The sequence below is a fragment of the Esox lucius genome, chromosome 2 (genome assembly GCF_011004845.1).
Source record: "Esox lucius isolate fEsoLuc1 chromosome 2, fEsoLuc1.pri, whole genome shotgun sequence".
Classification (NCBI taxonomy): Eukaryota; Metazoa; Chordata; class Actinopteri; order Esociformes; family Esocidae; genus Esox; species Esox lucius.
The window spans coordinates 29,510,042-29,537,313 of NC_047570.1; positions in this window are offsets into that span (position 1 = coordinate 29,510,042).

Below are 27,272 nucleotides of genomic sequence, written 5' to 3' on the forward strand. Positions count from 1 at the left end.
GCATGTCACATCACTACTGTTTTAAAATGTTTGTTTTTGGGCAGATGAACAATTGAGAATTCTCCTCAATGGGAGCTGAAGAAGATTTGGTCCAAAATGCCTTACTAAGAAACATTTATCAACATTTAGATTTTATCAAATAGATTTTAGATGCCGTATAACTTTAACTAGCTGTTGTTATATTGAGGGTAGTCCAACAAATTTTAGCTAACTAACGTTTGTATCTTGAGCTATTGCTAAAGGAAATTGCTACCTAATGAAAACATTGCCACCTGTCAATGTTGATAATATCATGATAATGTTTTTTTCTATTATATATTGGCCTAATTTAATGCTGTTGTTGTATTTCCAAGCCCTTTAGTAAAAGGCATCTTCAGATTGATGAAATCACAGATGCACAATAAATTAATGTAATTGCACAAAACCCCTGCAGGTGTAAAATATTTTCATTCGTCATAAATAATGAAGGTAGTCAAGGGGCTCTTTTAAACACTAATATGCCATTAACCAGCATTATTTTCTCTCATGTTCTATAGGTTTAATTTTATTCAATTGTTCAGCAAACAAAGCAAACATTTTGAACATACCCATGCCTCTTTATGTTATGATATTGCCTTTTACATGCTCCAAATCCCCAACAAGTGTTTATTGAAGAAAAAACTTGGGTGTTTGTTCATCTAAGGTGCAATTCTTGTGTTTTGAGTCTTTCTATTTTTACTGTGTTGTTGCAGTGATCCATTTCCATTTTCCAGGAAAGGGGCTCACTGCTCATAGTTCCTTCTTGGAAACAGCGATCTGCTTAGGACTGAGTTAGATGTTGTGTTTTGTTTTGCATCCCAAGATCAAAAGAATAGCAAGGAATATTTTCACACAAGGAAACAAACAGTCCCATGAAAGAACATTTAGAACACGGTGAAAGTTTGTCTTCATTTACTGTCATATACTCAGCTCCTAAGTAGTGTATCTATCTCATAGGGGTCAGGAGGTCACAGGTGTGATTGCCGACTTACTGAAGAAAAACATGAACTTGTGCTCACATACATTATACACGCACACATTATACACACACACACACACATACACACACAGGCACACATTGTACACACACACACACATTATACACACACGCACACATGTTTGGTTTTCTTTTCTTGTCGGTGTGAAACCCAGAAATCTATGTTTCTGTTTTTGCACTAGCACCCACACTTCCCAGAATTTCAAAACACTGGGGGAGAACGAGATGAAGGAGGAAAAAAGGAGTGAATATCTAAAGACATAATTTTTTTGTATTATTAAGTCTCTGTGAAATAGTTACCAAAATAAGAATATATATTACATAAGACAGGCTATGCACAGTGTTATGACAGGCTGCGGACATTGTCATGACAGGTGATGGACAGTGTTATAATAGGCTATAAACAATGTTATGATATAATGACAAGATATGTACAGGGTTATGAGAGGTTATGGACATTCACATGACAGGCAATGGACAATGTTGTAATAAGCAATAGACATTGTCATGACAGACAGTGGGAGTGACATGACAGACAGTATAATAATATAATGACAAGTGTTATGACTAGCTATGGAAGGTCTTATAATATAATGGGAGGCTATGGACAGTGTTATAATGAAATAGCAGACAATGAAAAGTATTAAAGTGTAATGACCGGGTATGGATAGTGTTATAATGTAATGACAGGGTATGGATAGTGTTATAGTGTAATGATAGGGTATGGATAGTGTTATAGTGTAATGAAAGAGTATGGAGTGTGTTATAGTGTAATGATAGGGTATGGAGAGTGTTATAGTGTAATGATAGGGTATGGATAGTGTTATAGTGTAATGACAGGGTATGGATAGTGTTATAGTGTAATGATAGGGTATGGATAGTGTTATAGTGTAATGAAAGAGTATGGAGTGTGTTATAGTGTAATGATAGGGTATGGAGAGTGTTATAGTGTAATGATAGGGTATGGATAGTGTTATAGTGTATTGACAGGGTATGGGTAGTGTTATAGTGTAATGATAGGGTATGGAGAGTGTTATAGTGTAATGATAGGGTATGGAGAGTGTTATAGTGTAATGATAGGGTATGGAGAGTGGTATAGTGTAATGATAGAGTATGGAGAGTGTTACAGTGTAATGACAGGGTATGGACAGTATATTAATGTCCCTAGAGACGGACATTTAACTTTTCCTTTTTCTCAGTAGTTGAAGTAAACAAAGACATTAGCCAGTTGCTTCTTTGGAAGACATTTACAGGAGAAACGTGTCTGGTATGAGAAATCATGTGACTTCGGCAACATAACTTGAAAAAATCATACCCCCCAATTCTGGCTATTTAAATGCAGTCACAGAGCTTTAATAGTGGTTAGTCAAAAGGTGCTAATTTGCTATAGATTAGAATGATGACTGTGTCTCGGAAGTCAGTCTCAAAGTTCTAAAAATACAATATGTGATCTCTCAAATGTTGCTCATGATAAGACAACATTAATAAAAGATGCTGGTCAAATGTCGTATTTGGAAAGATAACATTAGCATATGTTTCACCTCAACCAACAAAGAAATGTCTGCTGTTTTCAAATGAAGTAAATGAATTAGAAGAACTCTAGATTTTAAAAGAGACATTCCACCTGGGGTCAAATTAATACATTTTCCTGTAATGTTAAAGGTTTTTCCAGATTAAGCTAGACATATTGTCTTTACACATTTTGGGAACTCAAATAGAAGTAGAGTGTCTGCTGGATTTGAGTGTAAATTTGATCATATAACTTTGCTGTAGGCACTACTGAATGTGTGTGGTCATCTGTCTCTCTGTGTGCATTTCTGTCCAACGTTGTGTTTGTGAGTGTGCTTGTGTGTCTGTCTGTATGTCTGTCCAGCTGTTGTGCTTGCCTGTCTGTTTGTCTGTCTGCACAAGAGTGTGTTTGTGTTTGACATATTGGAAACAGGAATGGCTCTACAGCGCCAACCACTGTCCAAATGGTGAACTGCAACAATGCTGTCTAATGGTTTCATCTAGTGGAAAAGGAAAGTTTGGGAAGGCATTCACTTCACAGGCCTGCATAACCAAGGTGCAATGAAATGCCTGACTGCGGCCACCTGATAACAAACCAGTAAGAAGCTTCTCCGTTAGTGTAACATTTGATATCTGAAATTGGTTGGCTGATGATGGGCAGACTTGCTTTGACCTGGGTAGGGTTGCTTGAATGTTAGCCTATGAAGCAAATTTTAGGGCACCTTTATGGACCTACTCTTCTCTAGGTAAGTTATGTAAAACAAAACAAAAAAAACAGTCTGTGATGTGAGAGAGCCTGCAAATACCCATTAGATTGACAAAATAGTCAGGAAATATTTCTGCCAGGTAAACATAGACAAATGTTATGTAGTTAACATTCAATTGAGAGTGTTTTTATGGAAGCCTTTATCTCCCAGAAGAAGACTTTTTCATCAATGCTTATTGCTATGTGCTTACTGCACACACACCAGCAGCACACAGAGATAGATTCTTAGTAGAATCTCTTCCACATCTCAGATTTCATTTGCTATGACTGCATATCCCAAATGGTATGTTGTTCTCTACATAGTGCACCTACTGCTCAAAAGCAGTGAGCTGTAGGGAATAGAGTGTCATTTGGGACACATGTTATGTTAAGCCACATGGATGTGATTCTGCATGTTTTCTCTACATTATAAAGGAACAATACTGGTACTGTGTTGCACAGTGGGGGAACAGTTCCCTATTTTACTGTACAACCCCATTTCCAAAAATGTTGGGAAGCTGTGTAAAATCTAAAGAAAAACAGAAAAAAAGATATTCCCATTTTAAATTGAATGCCAGCAAAACATTTAAAAAAAGAACTGTGACAGGGGAAGCAAAAGACTATAAAATGTGTGTAATGCTAACATTAAAAACCTGGTGGAACATCTCACAACTAATTAGGTTGATTGGCAACAGGTCAGTAACATGATTCGGTACAAAAAGAGCATCCCAGAGAGGATGAGTCTTTCAGAAGTGAAGATGGGGAGGGGTTCACTACTCTATGAAAGACTACGCAGGCAAATTTAAGAATAACAATTTAAGAATAATATTTCTCAACGTAAAATTGCAAAGAGATTGGGGATCTCATCATCTAAGGTACATAATACTCTGGAGAAATCTCTGTACACAAGGGACATATTGTACGGAAGTGATCTTGAGGCCCTCATGCCGCACTGCTTTAAAATCACTGCACAGGCTCAGGATCACTTCCAAAAACCATTGTATGTGAACACAGTATGTCGCTGCATCCACAAATGCTAGTTAAAACTCTACCACGCAAAGAAGAAACATAAACAAGATCCAGAAATGCTGCCGCCTTCTCTGGGCCTGAGCTCATTTAAGATGGACTGAGGCGAAGGGGAAAACTGTCCTGTGGTCTGACAAAACAAAATACCAAATTATTTAGGGAATCATGGATGCCGCGTCCTCTGGTCTAAAGAGCTTCTTATCAGTGCACATTTCAAAAGCCAGCATCCGTGATGGTATGGGGGTGCATTAGTGCACATGGCATGGGTGACTTGCACATCTGTGAGGGCACCATTAATGCTGAACAATATATAGAGGTTTTGGAGCAACATATGCTGCCATCCAGACAACGTCTTGTTCAGGGAAGGTCTTGCTTATTTCAGCAGGACAATGCCAAACCACATTATGCACATATTACAACAGCATGGCTCCGTAGTAAAAGTGTCCGGGTGCTAAACTGCCTGCCTGCAGTCCAGACCTTGGCACTTATTGAAAACATTTGGCAAACTATGAAATGAAAAATATGACAAAGGAAACCCTGATGAGCAGCTGCAATCCTAAATCAAGCAAAAATTGTAAAACATTTCACTTTCAATACTACAGCAATTGTTCTCCCCAGTTCCCAATTGCTTACGGAGTACTGTTAAAAAAAGAGGTGATGCAACACAGTGGTAAACATGCTTATGTCCCAACTTTTTTTAAACTCGTTGCTGGCAACAATTCAAAATGGGTATGTATTTTTCCAAAAAATTTCTAATTTTCAACATTTGATATATTGTCTTTGTACTATTTTCAATGAAATATAGTGATTAAATAATTTGCACATCATTGCATTCTGCATTCATTGCATTCCACATTTTATTCAGTGTCCCAACCTTTTTCAAAACGAGGTTGTACACTGTATACCATTATAAGTTAAAACATATTCCATGCCTGAATTGTCAGGTTGTATTGTAGTGCTTCATGTACCTATCAACTGCTGAACATACATTTTTTTTAGATATGCAAAGGAAATGTTGTCGTTGCATAGCTTGTGTGTGTGTCAGATGTACCATGAGAATGTGAATAGATGTCTATTTGTGTGTGTGTGTGTGTGTGTGTGTGTGTGTGTGTGTGTGTGTGAGTGTGTGTGTGTATGCCTGAATAAGACAGGCACACCACTACAACAGTTGTATCAGAATATTTCATTTTTTTTTATTCAGAACATCAATACTGGTATTTCAAAGAATTAGAAAGGAGGGATGGATTTCTGTTCTGTTTGATCTAAATCCAGTTGGAAGTCCCATTTTCCAAGTTGTTCCCCAGAAGTTTCATCAAATTTAAGATTTAATTTAAGCTAGAAACTAGAGAACCACATTTGTACTGGAGATCCTTAAGCAGAGGCCTTGGCTCTGGTGTAGAGTGAAGCAATATTGATGTATATCAGTGTGACTCCTTTTGCTTCTTCAGTAACAGTAAAGCCGGGATTCAATCCAAGGAATGTTTGAGAGACCCACACTAACAACTTTCATGCTGCAATTCAAAGCCATTATCCAGATCAAGGTTATTACAATTTTTATATATTCTTTTTAATTTTTTTAGCTTGAACTTTTTTTTCTCCATATTCTGTTAACTTTAGCTAGTTTTATTTTTATATCTTGTCTGTAGTTTGAGTTTTTGGTTAGACATTGTACATTGGAAGTGGCAACTGTACAAGTGCTCATTAATCAACATCTACTTTGGGAAGGCAACTTCATATCACTGTGAGTAGTAGCCTTGAGTTTAACAAAGTCACACAAACACCCCATGTTATACTGGCAGGGTTGGTTAATGTTACTTTACAATTGAAATCTAGCACAGTTACAAGCAGGGTTAGGTAGGTTACTTTTGAAATGTAATCCATTGCATTTACAAGTTACCTGTCCACATTTGTAATCAGTAATGTAACTTTTTGACATGGCAGCGCCATGTTACAGCTATTTAACAAATATTTGCCTAATCTATTAAACAATTCCTGTAAAAGTTATTCGGTGCAACTCGTCCTGGCTGTGTTGTTCGGTGCATTTGACAAATAAACCTTAAAACTTGAAAAAGATATGACAACAGGGAGGCCTATTACCTATCATTGGTCTGAGAATTATGCATCAAGTAGATAACTAAATAAAATGTAATATGACTCGGCTAATATTATCGAAGATATACTCTGTTTTTATCAGTCATTCAATTTATCAAATTAAATAATAAACTCAAACATTCGTGTTATAATTATTTCGCGCAACTTTCTTATTTTTCTTTTTCAATTGAAGTAATCCAAAAGTAATCATACATTTTTAATCTGATTACAATATTTTTGTTGGTAATTTAACGGATTACAGTTACTGTTTTTTTGTAATTCATTACTCCCCAACCCTGGTAACAAGTTACCTGTCAAAAACTGTAAATAGTAAAATAACATCTGGTTTACACAACCTCAATAACATAATCAAAGTACTTCCATTTGCTTTCAGATTCATTTAGCAGACAGAGGAAAGAATAGGGTAGCCCATTGTGGTCCTGTGGTGCAGATATACCACAAAAGCAGACCTGGGCAAAAATCTACAGCCCATGGGCCAGATCCGGCCCAATGAGACATTCTATCTGGCTCATGGAAGTTCATAGAAAAATGTAAATTCAACCCAGAACAGCTCATGCAGGTACCGCGTTCACTGCTGTGCAATGATGGCAAACTATAATAAAAGTCTGTTGAATTTTCTGGCAGTAAACAGCCATTCTTGGACTAAGACAATCGCCATGACCAAATGCTTGAAGCGACAAACTCACAAGGAACACACGGATATGGTTAGTTCTGCGGTAAGACGCCCAGAAGCCATGCTATCCACCAAAAGATAAGCTGAGAAGTCAGTGGATAATCAACCTCATCAGGTGCAGTTGCAAATATGTTCCTTAAAAGTTACCATTTGAATCTAAAAAATAATAATAAATATGTTCTATGCAGTAGACTCTTTGTAACAAGTTGGAGGTTTTGATTTTGATCTAGGACACCTACAGGCTGATCTACTATGGTAAGGGTTAGCACAGTATGTGGTTGGAAAATGAACAATAAGGGTAAAATAAATAATGCTTTCCCAAACAACTAAATTGTTTGTAGAATCAGATTGTATGCACAATAGCAATACAGGCACATTCATTGTAATATAAAATATTTTTCCTTTTCTGGGGGGAGGCTACATAGGTCCTACAACTCCATGTCAAAATATAAAATGGTCTTAGAGAAATTAATCTTAAAACAATTGCATATGTTAACACAAAAGTGTTTTGTTGGCAGATCTCACTGTTAACCTTGACTGCTGCATGGTCGTATCCCAAAAACCTGTAAGAAACCTCTGCGTTACCCTGGCTGCCTGTTAGGGTTAGGGCTGATTTTAAGGTTTCATTGTTAACCTATAAATCAATACATGGACTTGCTCCTACTTACCTGGCTGAAATGATCCAGCCATACAAACCCACACGTAACTTTAGATCGCAAGATGCAGGCCTTTTAGTTGTACCTAGAATTTCTAAACAAACAGCTGGAGGCAAGGCCTTCTCTCTTAGAGCACCACTACTGTGGAAGCCAGTTTAGGTTAGAAATGCAACCTCATTGCAAACATTCAAGTGTCCACTAAAGACATGGTCTATGATTAAGGGTAGTCTGCACCATGAAGATGACCAGAAAGGCTTGATACTGTCCACCCTTGCTGTCTTGTCAGATGGGCTCTCATCGCCACTGGGATGCCCTCCCTCCAATACCATTCAGAGGCGGAGTCACTGGCTTGTTGTTGTCTCTCTGTTGCACACTTGTGTACTCTGCTGGCAATACTTGGCCCTCATTCAGGGTGGTAGCGGTTGGTGGGTGTCCCTTTGGTTGATGCTCGGCAATGTGGGTGGATTGATTTCCTGCCTGTTGGGCCCTGTCCGGGGCCTCCCCCAGATTGGGCCACAGTGTCACTGGACCCCCCCTGTCTCAGCCCCAAGGTTTTAGCTGCTATTTTATTGTGCTGGGGCTCCGTCAGCTCCGCCATCTCCCGCATTTCCCATGGTTCATGAATTCACCATTTGTCTTGTCTCCAATTGTCCCAGGTAAATGAGTGAGTGTGTGTGTGAGTGTGTGTGAGTGTGTGTTGATCTGTGGTGAGTTAAGTTTTTCTGCATAGGCAGCCCTTTTGTTTTCATGTGTTTAAAGTGCTCTGTGTTATTTTCAACTGCCACTGTGCCACTCTGCCTGCGCCTGGTTCCTTCTTCTCCACCACTACTCCATTCCTGACATTTACACAGTCCCCCTGATCTTTGGCGCCAGAAATTCTGAAAAACGCATGTCAAATATGTTATAAAGTGATTCGCATTTTAATGATTGAAATAAGTATTCGACCCCTCTGCAAAACATGACTTAGTACTTGGTGGCAAAACCCTTGTTGGCAATCACAGAGGACAGACGTTTCTTTTAGTTGGCCACCTAGTTTGCACATATCTCAGGAGGGATTTTGTCCCACTCTTCTTTGCAGATCTTCTCCAAGTCATTAAGGTTTCAAGGCTGACGTTTGGCAACTCGAACCTTCAGCTCCCTCCACAGATTTTCTATGGGATTAAGGTCTGGAGACTTGCTAGGCCATTCCAGGACCTTAATGTGCTTCTTCTTGAGCCACTCCTTTGTTGCCTTGGATGTGTGTTTTGGGTCATTGTCATGATGTAATACCCATTCACGACCCAATTTCAATGCCCTGGCTGAGAGAAGAAGGTTCTCATCCAAGATTTGAAGGTACATGGCCCCGTCCATCGTCCCTTTGATGCGGTGAAGTTGTCCTGTCCCCTTAAGCAGAAAAATACCCCCAAAGCACAATGTTTCCACCTCCATGTTTGACGGTGGGGATGGTGTTCTTTGGGTTATAGGCAGCATTCCTCCTCCAAACACAAGTTGAGTTGATGCCAAAGAGCTTGATTTTGGTCTCATCTGACCACAACACGTTCACGCACTTCTCCTCTGAATCATTCAGATGTTCATTGGCAAACGTCAGATGGGCCTGTACATGTGCTTTCTTGACCAGGGGGACCTTGAGGGCGCTGCAGGATTTCAGTATTTCCCGGCATAGTGTGTTACCAGTTGTTTTCTTGGTGACAATGGTCCCAGCTGCCTTGAGATCATTGACAATATCCTCCTGTGTAGTTCTGGGCTGATTCCTCACCGTTCTCATGATCATTACAACTCCACAAGGTGAGATCTTGCATGGAGCCCCAGATCGAGGGAGAGTGACAGTTCTTTTGTGTTTCTTTCAACTGTTGTCACCTTCTCACCAAGCTGCTTGGCAATGGTCTTGTAGCCCATTCCAGCCTTCTGTAGATCTACAATCTTGTCCCTGACATCCTTGGACAGCTCTTTGGTCTTGGCCATGGTGGAGAGTTTGTAATCTGATTGATTGCTTCTGTGGATAGGTGTCTTTTATACAGGTAACAAACTGAAATTAGGAGCACTCCCTTTAAGAGTGTGCTCCTAATCTCAGCTCGTTACCTGTATAAAAGACACCTGGGAGCCAGAAATCTTTCTGATTGAGAGGGGATCAAATACTTATTTCACTCATTAAAATGCAAATCAATTTATAACATGCTTTTCTCAGGATTATTTTGTTGTTATTCTGTCTCTCACTGTTCAAATAAACATACCATTAAAATTATCGACTTACAATTTCTTTGTCAGTGGGCAAACGTACAATATCAGCAGGGGATCAAATAATGTTTCCCCCCACTGTACAAACAAATGGCTTCCAAGTCATTGGATGGTGCTACATTTTGCAGAAGGGCAATTACACAAAACACACTGCCATAGCTACCAAGGAAATATTCCGGGCCAAAGAATTGGCCCTGAATCCAAATGAATATGCCTATCACATGCAGACGAGACTGAAAGAAGCTGAAACTGAGGACAGTAGGTATACACTGTATGTAACCAATGAAAGTTACAGGATTTCTGCTACTCTAAATCCAGGGGATGTCTTTTGAAGACAGCTGAATGGGAAGTGGCTCAGTAAATAAACAACTGCGGTGCCACTGATACTTTTGACCAGAGCCCAGTGCACTTTCCTGGGAATAGGAGCCAAATGGAAAGCAGCCCGGTCGCTGTGTGACGTTACAACAGACAGTAATAATGTGGGGGAGGTAGGCCTATAGGATTAAGAAATCAATAATAGAAAAAATACAGCTTGGGTCCAGTTGTAGTCGGATTGGTCATTGCGCGTGCCTGTGTGTGTGTTTCAGTAGATGAGAATGTCCAGGTTTCTCTGGTCCAGATGATTTTTATTAAGTCATCTCAATTCAGGGTGTTTTGTTGGCATGAATATTGCCAAAGCGTTCTCTCCCCCCTCTCTTTCTACCTGGCTCATCTGCATACTATCTACAGTCACCCATCGTGTTGGTGTCTGTCGGTAGGCTTAGGCAGTCATGCAATCAGAGCGTCAGTGATACACCATTAACCTCACAGACGCCACAATCATACAGCCGTGTTCAGGTGAATGTCATGTCTCCCAGGATTTCTGGCAAACACGGTTAAAACGAGACTGAGCTACAGTACGTACACAATGTTAATTTCAAACAGCTTTACTGAAAACATGTGGGAAATACATTAAGAGAATATAGGTTCTCACACTGGTTCCCCTCTGCATGCAGGATCATGTTTGACATGCACATATATCTAACACACACAAAGATGGCAATAAGACCTGATTACCAGAGAACAACCCCAAAAACAGTGGTTAATCCACACAATCAAATCCATTGACATGATTCTGGTGCATGAAATGAAAAGCAGAGGTAACGTTATTCTATCAGCACAATTTTCATTCATAGTATATAGCCAACAGAAATTATTTGCAGACCTATGTACTTAGTGTTTTTGAAATCAATTCCAATCTACATACTTTAAAGAGTCCCTGTTAGAATTATGATCATACCAGAAATAAAAGGGTAACATTCTAGGCATCACATAACAGAAATAAAAGGGTAACATTTTAGGCATCACAGAAGCCTTGTTGATGTGTATAACATTAAATTGTCCTGATCTTGTCCACATTGTGATTGAGCCCATATTGTCACGCTATACATACAGGTAATAAAATGTGTCTTTTATCTAGTGCCACTGTTTATGAGCTTGATAGTCCATAAAAAATGAGTGAAATATTACTTTTAATTCAGGTAAGTTGTTCAAAGTTGTTCAAAGCAAAAAACATTCAGTGATAATAAAGATTTAAACATTCTTCTCAAAGACATGCAGTTAGCACATTTTGCACTCACTCTTTGCCAAGAAAGCAGCACTGAGTAATTTCCTATAATGTTGGGTGAACATATTGCAAGAGCTCAGAGACCATTCTACCATGCAGAATCTCTCCAAATCCTCCAGAGTCTTTGGTCTTCACTCTACTCTTCCACTTACCCCATGAATGCAAGGGGGGGGGGGGAAGAAAGAACTCTGTCGTTTGTCACAGTATTCTGAATACTGTGCTAAATACCCTTTATTCTGTACCCTGAATCTGTATATGGTAGCCATACATCTTTTTTTCTTTTGTATAATTGAGAGAATTCTGAGGCCCAACAACTTTTACAACAACTGTGAACACTTGTAAACAATTAATAGTATATGTTTGGGGAAACCCAGTCAACAAGAATAATTTCAGACGCTGGCATATTTGAATGTATACAAACAGTCACAAAAAACATGCTGTTCAGTGATGTCAATGTATTTCATGCTTTGGTGTGGTACCTAAGGGCAACATTTCATTTATATGACAGATAATATGGTTTTGTTCATAATTTATTGCAGTTGTGAAAATCTGTAATGGAGATCGACCAGACCCCGGTTTCATTAAAATAATCTCAGCAATAGGTAAGATAAATAGGTGATGGATGCCCCCTCCAGAGTTCCACATGACAAAGATGAATTTGATAAAATATTAATGGGAAGATTATTGTATTATTTGGGATATTTTAATTTCTGCGGGTTCAGTCATGCCAAATAGTGTCTCCCTGACAAAAAAACAAACATTCCCCTCTACTGTATGTCACCATGGGATTAGAGTAGTTTCAGCATCCGTTATTAAGGCTAGAACCTGCCAAAAACCATGACACGTTTTGGACATACTCATTACTTTACTATGTAACAAATTTGTTTATCCTTGGAACAGTTTTAGCTCAGTTAAAGACTAGATTTCTCTTACATGTTTATTGTAAGATCAAGCAGATAAACAATAATACAATTCCTAGGTTGCTTGCAGATCTTTGCTGTAGCCCTGTTTAGTCTTCTTCCTAACACACATTTTCATCTTTTTCTTGACATTTTCTTATCTGTTTAACACTTATCCTTCCAGTTGTCATTCACTGATTTGTAGTTATAAAGAAAAAAACAAAGCATGCAAAAAAGCTGCTGTGTGGTTCAATGTGCATGTTATCATGTAAACATTTGAGAAAATAAAGCCTGTGGGAAGAGTTCTACGGCTCCCAAAGCAAATAGATAATTACTATGTGCTTGTTATGTCCATGAGTCTTTATCCATATTCTTATTAATAGTAATTTTCAAAATTTTCATTGTTTAATAATACACTTTATTTTTACCTGTTTCTCTCTCTAAGAATACATTTTGTTTATTTTTCTAATGCTAAGTGTAAATGTCTCTCTGTACCCACCTCCCTCCCCTAGGAACCAATGAACTGTCCCTGAGAATCAGTCCTTCCTAGCAGTCAAGGTAGCTGAGACTGGGCCATGTGCCAGGGGTGGTGGGGTTTAAATCAGCAGGAGAATGGCAGGTGAGGACACGGTTGCTACAAAAGGGGGACAACACAAACCTCCTTTTCTTTTTAATTTGGTGTGGTCAAGCATTATTATGAATCTATTGGTGCACACTTGTCCATCTATGCACTGTGCCTCACTATTACAGATGGCATACATCTATGGAAGACAATGCCTAGAATACCGTTAGTGTCTTTTTCTTTCACCCTTCCATCTCGCTCTCCCTCTGCAACCATTCTGATGGGGCTCCCCAAAGACCGGGCTTTCTGCAGCTCATTATCTCCCCTCAGACATTTCTACAAGTGTTGCACAGGGCACACACACACACACACACTAATGCACACCGACAGACACACTAACACACACTAACACACACTGTGTTTTATGTCTCCCTCTATTTTGAACTCCTAGGAAATGGGTTCATTATCTAGGTTTCAGCATCTTTTGTCTGACTTGGTTCTTCACAAAAAAACACTGCCAAGTGAGAGAGAAGGGGAACTGCATGCAAGCGCAAAACTGCCAACACACACACACACACTGAAGTCATTATTTGTCAGTACTTTACTATTTATCTTTTTGATAAGTTTTACTCCACAGCATTTCTGAAGAGAAAATTTACTTTTTACTGTCTATGTCTATGGATTTTCCCTGAGACCCAAAAGTGCAGTAAAATGGTCAGATTCAGGCCCTTAAGAAGAGAATGCATGATCTGTTACAGTGGTTCTCAAACTGCTCTTTGTGGACTGCCAAATGTTTCACACTTTTATAGCAGTCCTGAACTAGACTGTCTGCACCTAATCAAGGACATGATCAATTGTTGGCAAGTTAAAAGAGGTGTGCTAGCCCGGGAATTGTTTAAAACATGGAAGAGGAGGTGAGCATTGAGAACCTCTTCATTCTAGCCGGCTCACTCACCACAAATGTTTGTATCTGATCTAAATGTTGGAATTTGTCCCTGGCAATAAATCAATTAAATAAACAAGAAAATATCTATCTCTCACACACATTTTAAGAATCTCTATGCTTGTGGGGCACAAAGTAATTCCCATTCAAAAATCTTCCCTAACACTAACATCAATCCTAAAGTGGTGAGAACAAGTATTTGATACACTGCCGATTTTGCAGATTTTCCTACTTACAAAGCATGTAGAGGTCTGTAATTTTTATCATAGGTACTCTTCAACTGTGAGAGATAAAATGCAAATTAATTACTTAAAAATCATACGATGTGATTTTCTGGATTTTTGTTTTAGATTGCATCACTCACAGTTGAAGAGTACCTATGATAAACATTACAGACTTCTATATGCTGTGTAAGTGGGAAAACCTGCAAAATCGGCAGTGTTTGTCAGTTATCTGACGCCCAAGTGAAACATTTAATTCCGTTTGCCGGACATTTTCGTAGTTATTCTGACTAAACTGTCCACTTGATTATATAGGCCTATGATGTTATTTAACACATTTATTTATTATTATTTATTCACATTTATTAAAAAGCACAATATTTTCATTGTCATTCTTGAAAGTAGTATGGATGAATGATTTAGAACCCAGTAGATGTATGCTGCTATAGAAACCTGAATAAGGAAGGTCTATTTTTCAAACACAGCATGTCACGTAAACAAGAAGGTGAAGATGTTTTGGTGTAACCCCTAAGCTGATAACAACCTTTTCCCTTATCGGGACAGAGGAAAGGTCAGGGTTTCAGTTCCCATTGATTTATTAAAATATGAAGACACGCATTAACACACACGCATAAAAATGTTGACTATCCTTGTGGGGACATGTACCAAAACACTCACTGAAAATCCCTAACCACTAAAATAAACAATAAAACATGACCACACACAAACACACATCTTTCTGGGCTGTTGCACCCCAACATTCAATTTTCGTTTTCTAACCATGTGCGCGTTCTTGCATAAAACCCCCCTCCCAGCCCGTCGCTTTCAACTATCTACTTGTCATTTGGAATTCTCAGAGCATTTTTCCTTCCTGCATCTTCCTCATTTGTTCCTTCGTTCCCACCAAAGTTTCCAAGCAGAGGAACCCTGACCTATTCCAAAAAGACAGGAATCCTGCCACTCCTCGGGTCCCTTCTACCCCTATTCAATCGATGATCAGTCAAGCACAACACTATAGGTCAGAGGGTGTTGAACCCCAGCCGTTTGACCCTCCCTTCCCCTGACAGATCCTGTCTGAATGGGGTTATTGTTAGGCAGATGGAGAGGTGGACATTCATCTGTCTGCGGGGTGGAACGAAACACACAGTGGTGGGACATGTCAAATGGGCACACACACACGCACACACACACACACACCAACTTTTTACACTAGAATTGAGTAGGCTGAATGTTTTGGACTTTTTAAATTGAAATTTCTATGTGCATTTTAGTGAATCCAACTGAATAACACTGGATCCAGTTTGGGAATGGCATCTTTAATGATCAGAATAAGTACCCAGAGATGTGTTTCAGGGTTCAGGTAGCTAGTTATTTTAGGCCACTGTCAATGTTCACTCAGATATGAATGAGCACCCATCGCTGAGCGTAGGGAAGCTAGTGTCTGGCAGCTGGAGACGTGTGATAGGCAGGTGAAACGACACACACGTGCACAAACACACAAACGCACACACACAAACACACACACAAAGCATACACAGACAGTGTTGATCATCGGCATACCTGCAGCATCATTAACCTTTAATCCCCATCCAACCAGGTGTCATGAATTTACATATGCAGATGGCGTGGGTGTCAAGTGATTTACATATGCAGATTAGGCATATTTAGAAAACACAGGTGTGAAACCCACCAAAGTGGTGACAGTTTTTCATATTAATATTCATTTACATTTCCAAATCCCTTTCTAACCACCATGACCCTTTCTCTTAACTGTGCAGTATAGTACAGTATAGTAGAGTATAGTACAAAAGCTACCTCTTTGTACGAAACATACATACGGACATACAGTCAATAGGTACTATACAAATTAACTTTGTTTCATTAGTATACTACACTCCAGTTTACAGTAGTCTACTTAATGGAAGTCCGCCTGTTTACATCAAGATGACTGCCCCATTTAGATTTCCCACCCGCCCAACGTACTCTCTCCCTAAGGACTCTGGGTAAATGCCAATTTAGGTCGGCGATCATCAATTGCCTTATCTCCATTGGTTGCTGACGGAATAGGGTGGGGAGAAAGAAATATGCAAATTGCTACTATTTGTTCATTTCAATATTGATTTAATTACACAAAATGAATTCAATTCCCACAAATATTTGTTATCTCAACCCATTGGAGGATTGAGTAAAGGGGTCGTTCAAAGACTGCTACACTGAGGTCCCATCGGTTCACGACCAGACTGCACATCAACATGAATATATTCATTGTCTTTTATTCTACTAAATTGACTGAGAGGATGAGGATGAATGGAGGTTGATGTCTGGTATCCATTTGTCTTTGGATTGCAGGGTAATTATCCAGATGTTTCTGCATCCACCAGTACTATAATGTGCTGGGTTCATGGGTGTCAAATTGATGAAGTTTTCAGACTGAAATAAGCTTTCAGGCTAAAATATTAGGATAAGATTCCCGTGAGTCAAAATGCTCTGTTTTATTTGTTTTCTCTGGTGACACCCGCCTTTTCACAAATGTGATGTTGCTGTGAAGCCTTGATGATTTTGGATCAGGTGTGGTTTAGCACTACAACAAATGTGACAAGTAATAGTAGACATTGATAGGAAAATGAGGAACACTTTTTTAATGAAAAAGCAAAACAGCAGGCAACAGCATGTTTCAATGGCAAAATTACTGTTCACTAAAGATACAATAAAATGCCCTCTAGTGCTTTATCAATGTGGTCTTACATGCAAAATATAAGAGAAACCTTTAAATTGGCCATTACATTTTTGGTAAGGAATTCTTTATTTTGGCACTTACCGTGAGCCAAAATAACAGCACTGAGTCCTCTATAACATTTGATCAGGTGGACGAGCGCAGAAAGGGATCTGATACCAGTCATACAGGCAAAATCTCTGTAGGTCATTAAGAGTCATTATGGTCCTCACTCCTCCTCTTCAGCTCACCCAGAGGTTTTCAATGAGGTTTGGGTCAGAGGACTGGGATGGCCATTCAAAAAGTTGAATTCTGTGGTAGCAGAGCCTTTCTTAGATCTGGAGGAATGTTTTGGGTCATTACAGTGCTGAAAGATCTATGGATGACCCAGTTTTAGTCTCCTAGACAAACTAATTTCAAATCTCTTGGTACTTGACAGAGTCAATGATACCATATATTCAAACTTCACAAATCAGCCCTTCCTGGACCACACCGTGACCATTTGTGAGCACAATGGATCTATAACACAAAGGGTCTCACTAGTTGTTAGTCCCTCTGGATAATAGTGTCTGCTAAGTTACTAAAATGTAACAATGCAAATGCCTAGTACACAAACAAACCTATGAGACTGGAAGTGCTTATCCAGCACTGCTATGACATCACTTGTTAGGAGAAGTTGCAGAGACAGGAAAACAAAGACGGGAAACCAATGTGTGTGTGTTGGTGTGCATGTCTGTGAGCATTGTCTAATAGTGGATTTCTGTCTTTAATCTACTGTATGTCATTGAGGCTTGATGACAGACTGGTCTCGTTGTGCTCTAAGTCTTACTGTGGAACCTCAAATTTAGTGCAGGAAATCAGCTGTGGAAACAATAACTAAAAGTTCTCCTTGTGGCTATAAAAAGTTGAAGGATATGTTATCGCTCTGAAATTCATAGTATCAATATTGATTTATTTGTCCAGTAATGTCTAGCAAGTAACGTGTACTTGCCGGTTCCCTCAAGTGGGTTAGGGTACAACAACCATAGAATTAATGAAGTATATAAACAATAAGTGTATAAATAAGTTAAAGACACATTACTAATTATGACAGAAATGTGAATACATTTTTGGTGTATATGCATGTGTATCATGTGGGGATGTTTAGGCATAGCTATGCAAAAAAATTACCATCCATGATATTGAAATTATAGGTAAAGTTTGAAGCATTACAGTTTTTCTTTTATGTTTACTATATTTTACAGTAGAGTATAACAAACTGTTATTTTGGGTTCTGAGTGTGTACATCAGTTTAACTAACCTCATGTTTTCATAAGATTAGTTCGTCAAGAATCAATGGGTAAGTATCATACATTTTTAGATCCAAAATGTACAAAATCCAGACTGTCACTTGACTTCACCAATATATTTCACATTCTATCTATGTAAGTGTCACTGTCCCATGGTCTCCGTTGTGTGTATGTGTGTGCTGGTTCCTGGCAAAGTAAGGGATTGAGTTACACTCTGCGGTGAGGCAAGATGCTGACAACACTGAATCCTTTCCTTTGAACCTTCCCTCCTGTTCTCTCCATCTCCTTCACTTTCGCTGTCTCTCCTTTAATCTCACTCTCTCTCCCCTTTGCTATAGCTTCTTCCCTGCCCTCTATATATATCTCAGCCAATTGGCACTCACTACCAAGGCCTGTGCATTAATGAGCTGAGGCTACTGCTCATCGGACACTGTGACAGAACAGTCTGACTTCATGTTCCCACTGTGTCTGGATAGGCCCCAACAGACTATCTACAAACAGTTTAATTTATTAGGCTGGATGTCAAGTGAAGCGCAGCTCAGCTGCCATGGAATAGCCACGTTCGTTATATCCGGAGCAGCCTCGCTAGCACTTAACTCTCATACTCAATGTTTGCTGTGGCTAGATCCCAATGTGCACAGGAAATACAACTTTGATTATGTAATTATTTCCCGGTAATTATTATTTCTGTTTTTCCAGCGGACAGTTTTGACTAGTTTCAACTAGTTTCATCTGAACCAGAGTAGACCATTGTGTGGCCTATTGGGAGGTCTGAGAAACTGCCCCCTGTGCCCACACATTGCTGCCATAATGGTTTGATACTGGCCCACCATATATTTGAAAATGCCCTAAATATACAGCATTAATACATAATACTTGCTAGGAACGAAGCCTTATGTTTGATGTCAATGATGTTTCAACTTGTCGAGGATTAATCCCTACATTTTAGTTCAGTTTGGAGAGGGTCTAAATAATATCAACAGGAACCATTATCTATGCACATATTTACTGTACTTACAGTTCAACATTTTATGCAATATTTATTAGCTTACACCACTGCATTTAGTCCTCAGTGCACCCTCACCCTCATTGAAAATATATTTAGTACTTAGTGCACCCTCACCCTCATTGTAAAGATATTTAGTACTTAGTGCACCCTCACCCTCATTGTAAAGATATTTAGTACTTAGTGCACCCTCACCCTCATTGTAAAGATATTTAGTACTTAGTGCACCCTCACCCTCATTATAAAGATATTTAGTACTTAGTGCACCCTCACCCTCATTGTAAAGATATTTTGTACTTAGTGCACCCTCACCCTCATTGTAAAGATATTTAGTACTTAGTGCACCCTCACCCTCATTGTAAAGATATTTAGTACTTAGTGCACCCTCACCCTCATTGTAAAGATATTTAGTACTTAGTGCACCCTCACCCTCATTGTAAAGATATTTAGTACTTAGTGCACCCTCACCCTCATTGTAAAGATATTTTGTACTTAGTGCACCCTCACCCTCATTGTAAAGATATTTTGTACTTAGTGCATCCTCACCCTCATTGTTAAGATATTTTGTACTTAGTGCACCCTCACAGCTCTGAATCGTCCCCGTAATGCTGGAGGTAAAAGAACACACAGGAAGTTTTAAGCCATTCCTCTATACAAAAACTCTACAGATCCTTTATTTCTTGGTCTTCACTTGTGGGCTGTCCATTTCAGTTCACCCCACAGGTTTTCAATGAGGGTAGGAGTCTACCCAGATTGCTGTCCTGCTGGAAGGTGGACGAGCACAGAAAGGGATCTGACGCTAAAGTCTCCTGGAACTTGGTGGATTTAATGTTGCCATGTATCCTAACAAGGTTCCCTGGGCCAAAACAGAGCCAAAACATCACAGACCCTTCCCCATACTTCACAGACCCTTCCCCATACATCACAGACCCTTCCCCATACTTCACAGACCCTTCCCCATACTTCACATACCCTTCCCCATACTTCACAGACCCTTCCCCATACATCACAGACCCTTCCCCATACTTCACAGACCCTTCCCCATACTTCACATACCCTTCCCCATACTTCACAGACCCTTCCCCATACTTCACAGACCCTTCCCCATACTTCACAGACCCTTCCCCATACTTCACATACCATTCCCCATACTTCACAGACCCTTCCCCATACTTCACAGACCCTTCCCCATACTTCACATACCCTTCCCGATACATCACAGACCCTTCCCCATACTTCACATACCATTCCCCATACTTCACAGACCCTTCCCCATATTTCCCAGACCCTTCCCCATACTTTACAGACCCATCCACACACTTCACAGAACCATCCCCATACTTTATACCATAGACCACGGAACCAGGTTCCAATTAAAGTTGTGATGACTTTTAGCAAACTCCAGCAAATGTTTTCTTTTGGCAACCTTCTCAAATAACTTGTTTAATGGCTGTATGCATGAAGGTGGCATCTACTTGTGGTTTTGTAGACATGGTGACCCCAAGATGTAACTTCTACGATTCTCCAACTGTGATCCTTGTAGATTTTCTTGCTACTTCAACAATCCCATTAATTGTGCTTGGTGGCAAAATACTTCTGTGTCCTATTCCAGGAAGGTTCATCACTGCTCCAGGTTTTGGGTATTTTCAGGTGTATCTTTTAAAGCCATTTGTGAAGGTCAACACACTTTGGACTCATTTTATTTGTGTGTTCTCTGGCCTTTCCAATGATGATACATTATTATGGTACAGAAGTTTAGCCTGAGTGTTACCTCATGTTTATACCCCAGTAAAACATGATGATGTTGATGACCACTTTAGAGTTTCCAAAGACTCAGATAAACTTTGAAAGGTAAAATCTTTATCGGAATTAACATACATTTGATTTTATTAAAAATGTTTAGGGGTGTCAATGATTATGGAATCCAAGTTTTTGAATAAAATAATTACTTCTTGATGATATGTAAATTGTTTAGAAAAATGTTCAGTCAATAAAAGGTAGAATTTGTATGATTTTGACATTTTTTATATTTACCTAGGGTGTGAATCATTCTTAAGGGCACTGTACATAATATTTTGTGCTTTGCATTTATTACATTGTCTGACCTCCATCAGTAAAAAAAAATATTTCACTCCTCCACAGTAGATCCGTTCTCATGTGAAGGCTTTCACATTCAAATTTTGATGTTGCAAGTGCCACTCAGTACGAAACATCCCATTTTATTCTTATCCATCTGTTTTCCTCTTTGCTTACTGCTGAGCAGAGAAAACTGAAAGGCCAAGAAAACTTCCACAAATTGAATATTGAATAAGAAGGTTTCAAGCACCTTTTCCATTAAGTGATTTTCAGCTCTATCGGCTCTGACACTCTTCTACACAAATTATGAAAGGCAAAATGTCTATACTGTCTGTTTGTGTGTGTGTGTGTGTGTGTGTGTGTGTGTGGCTGCATTTGCACACGTGTGACCAGTGAAACCTTGTTCTGAAGATTCACCACTCTTTCTGCAGTTGGAACATGTAGACCTGCTCATTTTTGCTTTATCCACTCAATTGTCCAACATTAACCAGACAGACTAATTATCCATCCTAAACCATACAGACTAGTTCTCATTTACTTGGGAGAAAAAAAAGCAACTTATCAAAAGGAACTCTCAATTCTTTGGTCAGTAGACATTTTTATTCAGTCTTTGTGTATAAACATAGAAAATAAACTGGATATCATTAATATAAAGTTAAAGGCAATGGAATGGGCTGAATGATATCTGATCAATCTGGGAATAAAGTCAGTACAAACTACGACTGATCAACATTGGCTTACGTCCACAACACGTCTGCATGATTAGCCTGCGGAGCAAAAAACCTAGGTAACATCTAAGAGTAGCAGTGCTGATCTAGAATCAGGTCCCCTGTCCAAGTAACTCATGGTAGTTCAATGGCAAAACTGATCCAAAATCAGCCCTTACAAAGATGCCTAATTCATACATCCCCACCTTACTGAGACATGTGAATGTAGTTCCCAGAACCCTCTCCCACAGCTGTGTGCTGTTATTCAGATCCTCTAAGTGGTTGGCCTGAATAACCCTCTGTCCTCTGGCAGAGATACACATATTATATTCCTATGTACCACAGCACCACTGTGCACAGGCAAAAAGCTTGAATGCAGATGTCTCTCTCTCTCACACACACACACACACGCATGCAGTGGGGAGAACAAGTATTTGATATACTGCCGATTTTGCAGGTTTTCCCACTTACAAAGCATGTAGAAGTTTGTACTCTTCAACTGTGAGGGACGAAATCTAAAACAAAAATCCAGAAAATCACATTGTATGATTTTTAAGAAATTAATTTGCATTTTATTGCATGACATAAGTATTTGATACATCAGAAAAGCAGAACTTAATATTTGGTACAGAAACCTTTGTTTGCGAATACAGAGATCATACGTTTCCTGTAGTACTTGACCAGGTTTGCACACACTGCAGCAGGGATTTTGGCCCACTCCTCCACACAGACCTTCTCCAGATCCTTCAGGTTTCGGGGCTGTCGCTGGGCAATACAGACTTTCAGCTCCCTCCAAAGATGTTCTATTGGGTTCAGGTCTGGAGACTGGCTAGGCCACTCCAGGACCATGAGATGCTTCTTACGGAACCACTCCTTAGTTGCCCTGGCTGTGTGTTTCGGGTTGTTGTCATGCTGGAAGACCCAGCCACGACCCATCTTCAATGCTCTTACTGAGGGAAGGAGGTTGTTGGCCAAGATCTCGTGATACATGGCCCCATCCATCCTCCCCTCAATACGGTGCAGTCATCCTGTCCCCTTTGCAGAAAAGCATCCCCAAAGAATGACTTCTCCACTTTCATGCGGTTGGGATGGTGATTTTGGGGTTGCACTCATCCTTCTTCGTCCAAACATGGCGAGTGGAGTTAAGACCAAAAAGCTCTATTTTTGTCTCATCAGACCACATGACCTTCTCCCATTCCTCCTCTGGATCATCCAGATGGTCATTGGCAAACTTCAGACAGACCTGGACATGCACTGGCTTGAGCAGGGGGACCTTGCGTGCGCTGCAGGATTTGAATCCATGACGGCATAGTGTGTTACTAATGGTTTTCTTTGAGACTGTGGTCCCAGCTCTCTTCAGGTCATTGACCAGGTCCTGCCTTGTAGTTCTGGGCTGATCCCTCACCTTCCTCATGATCATTAATGCCCCACAAGGTGAGATCTTGCATGGAGCCCCAGACCGAGGGAGATTGACCGTCATCTTGAACTTCTTCCATTTTCCAATAATTGTGCCAACAGTTGTTGCCTTCTCGCCAAGCTGCTTGCCTATTGTCCTGTAGCCCATCCCAGTCTAGTGCAGGTCTACAATTTTATCCCTGATGTCCTTACACAGCTCTCTGGTCTTGGCCATTGTGGAGAAGTTGGAGTCTGTTTGATTGAGTGTGTGGACAGGTGACTTTTATATAGATAACGAGTTCAAACAGGTTCAGTTAATACAGGTACTGAGTGGAGAACAGGAGGGCTTCTTAAAGAAAAACTAACAGGTCTGTGAGAGCCGGAATTCTTATTGGTTGGCAGGTGATCAAATAATTATGTCATGCAATAAAATGCAAATTAATTATTTAAAAATCATACAATGTGATTTTCTGGATTTAGATTCCTTCTCTCACAGTTGAAGTGTACCTATGATAAATATTACAGACCTCTACATGCTTTGTAAGTAGGAAAAACTGCAAAATCGGAAGTGTATCAAATACTCCCCACTGTATATACATAGGCACACACAGACACCTAAGCACACAAACACACTTCCCTATTGCCAGAGCTCATCAAAAAAATGTGGGTTTGTTTTTCAAGGTTAAAGTTCATCCCAGGGAATCAGTCCGGATGGCTTCCTAAGAAAGTATGTTAAAGAGCCAAAATAAAAAGCCACAGTCCCTCTCTTACCTTAAAGAATTAATAATAGTCATTATCTTTAATCAACCTCGGTAGCGCTTTTTATAATAGAAAGAACTAAAAAGTGTTTGAAAGAGCAAAACACAAACTTTTTTTATAAAAGAGCAACTCTAGAGCCAGTCTTGACAAGAATTTCCAAGAGTGAAAAGGTAACCACATGCTTAGCAGTGGAAGCAAGTACAGTATGTCGTCAATGAGAGATGAGCAGGTCCCCTGGAGCTAGGCAGGCAGGACAATTCACTGTTCATTTAATAATGTGTCTCGCTTATATTAGGTATTCAAAGTCAGGGCAATTAAGTAATTAAAGTTCATGGACAGTTGATTTGTCCAAGAATAATATTTTAACATTATTTTTGTAAATATTCCTTCCTCTGTTCTTCTCTGTTTGGAACCATTTAGCATTTGATGAAATACAATTGAACCACAAAAGTTATATTTCCGTAATACAAAAAACAAAAATTAGCAAATAAGCGTACAGTATGCGATGGTATTATGATATACTGTCACAATATTTACCTAGGGAGGAATCGTTATATTTGAAATACGTTTGTCCACACTTTAAAAATGCCTATCATATGTAGCCATGAACATTTCTCCAAATCCTACACTGTAGTGGATGCTTAAATTCAGCAGAGAGATAATTACATCAACCTATTGGACCTATTGACCCTATTGGTTCACAAATGTCACATGTCTATCTGTGAAAAAGGATCACTTTCAACATCACATGGTGCAACTACTTAAAAATGTTTACATTTGTGTTTAATCAACTAATCATTTATCTGTAAGCTGTTGAAAGGTACACACATTTTTCATAAATAAACTTTGCATTAATACTGCCTGGTTTAAGTAACTATACTGATGATATCAGCTAAAGAAGAGAGAACAAGATATCTTGCAGCTGCAGAAACCCAGTTCTCCATACTCCACTGCGGAGCATAAATGGGCCCATATTCCTAGACAGTAAATTTAGGATCACAGGCTGTTTGCTGACACTCCAGGCTACTTCAGTTCTACACAGACCACCATATGGCTGCTTTTAAGATATCAGTTATTTAGCATTTCCCAATGTATATGCATCTGAAATAGTAACAGAAATGAACACGTTTTCTGAAATAAATTAATTTAGGGAAAATAAATAAATTTCAACACAGCTCTTTTTCAACAGTCTTTATTTTATATGCAAGACCTATGGGAAACTAAAATGTAAATGGGGAATTCCCCAATATATCAGATAGGAGTGAATGATTAAACGAAAGACTAAAAGTAATGAGAAAAAAAGAACTGTTGGAAGTGATAACGGCACATCAATGCCCATAACGTTATTCCTCTAGTTCATGTAAATGATGAATCTAAATCATTTAAGGCACGCCATCAACTTGCAAGACCCCATGCTGTTGTGTAGTGTGATTATTAAAGCATCCCACTGTCGTCGTCAGAGATGTCAGTTGTCCAAAAATGTGTAACAATAGTACTATTACTGACATGACTACTGCTACTAGTACTACTACTGTGCATTTAATTGTAAATGTTGAAGACAACAGTACAGAACTACATTAGTAAAACTCTTCAATGCTACCAAGAACACTACTAATATGCTACTACTGCAACAGTACCATGGTGACAGATTGCAGATAGAGCATTTGACCAGTAACCTGAAGCTTGGTAGAGGAAATCCCTAAGCAGGCAAAGAAAAAACAAATGTCCTTAAGCAAGACAGTTTACCCTAATTGCATCTGGAAATTGCTCAGAGTAAGAACATCTAAAATAAACCACTTTTATTATGCCACACGGGCCATGTTTTCCTCGACGGCCGTGAGACACAACTTTAACACTCACACTGATGTTGGCCATCACAGCAGCAGGTTAGTGAAGTCTCTAGAACATTCCACATACAGCCCAAGTATATTTTTCAAGCCAACGCCTGCCAACAGGGATTTAAGGAGCTAATGGAAGATGATGCAGTGTGCCACACCTCTCCATGGGCTGCGCATGCTTCCTGTTCCACAGGTCAGGGTAAGAATGGCCCATTCATTCATGAAGTACGTCTGGCTTTCATGTGGCCACGAAACACAGACCGCAAAAATACTCATAACATCCCATGTTAACAGAGCCTGTCTGTCTGTGCTCCAGCCCCCCTACATACTTGCACATTCACACATGCACCCACTGTGCAGGAATAAAAGGAAGGTCACACACACACACACACACACACACACTAGTGAACCTTGTTGCCAAATAATCAGGAATGACAGCCAACTGCTGGTTTGAAAAGGTTTAGACTGTTAACATTCCCCATGGACTCTTAGGACAATCATCAAAACATACACATGCACACCCACAAACACACACACAGAAACACAAACACACAGACACACACACACACACACACACAGAAACACACACACACAGATACACACACTCCCCAACCTTCTTTCACCAATTCCACTGAGTCTGAGAGATTTACATAAACAAGAACAGAAATTCTACTTGGGCTCCAGTGGCAAGAGAATAAAAGGTTGGATGATTACTTTGGTTGTATAGTTTGAAGGGCTCTGGTAGATGGAAGCACTGTTTAGATATACTGTCAGGGATAGAGAAACAAGAGATCAAAAGGAAAGATATACTTAAAGAAAAGACAAGATACAAACACAAGTACTACAAAGTTCACTGCATAGGACATCGGATGACATTTGGAATAAAGCCTTACTGCTCCTGTCAGTCATGTGATAACCGGTGCAACAGATATTCTGAACAGCCGTCTTCTCCTCAGGTTTATAGATCATTTAATATCTACATAATTAGTCAAAGTTGTAAATCCCATAGTGTCCCTAGTTCTGTTCGTTCTTCGGCAGAGATCAAAGAAAGGAGGTGTTACAGAAGTATCAACAGTGACACAGGTTTCTGATCTCAACACAGCTTGGGTCTGCAAAATAACATTGCTACGTCCAGCATTGCTGTCATACACTCACAAACAGTGTATGCACTGGAACTCTGCGTCACACTGTGGCAATACATTGTACATTGTACACCAAAACAACGAAGAATGTACAAATAAATATGATAGAGAAAACCTGCTAGTGACATGCGCAACATTGCTTTTA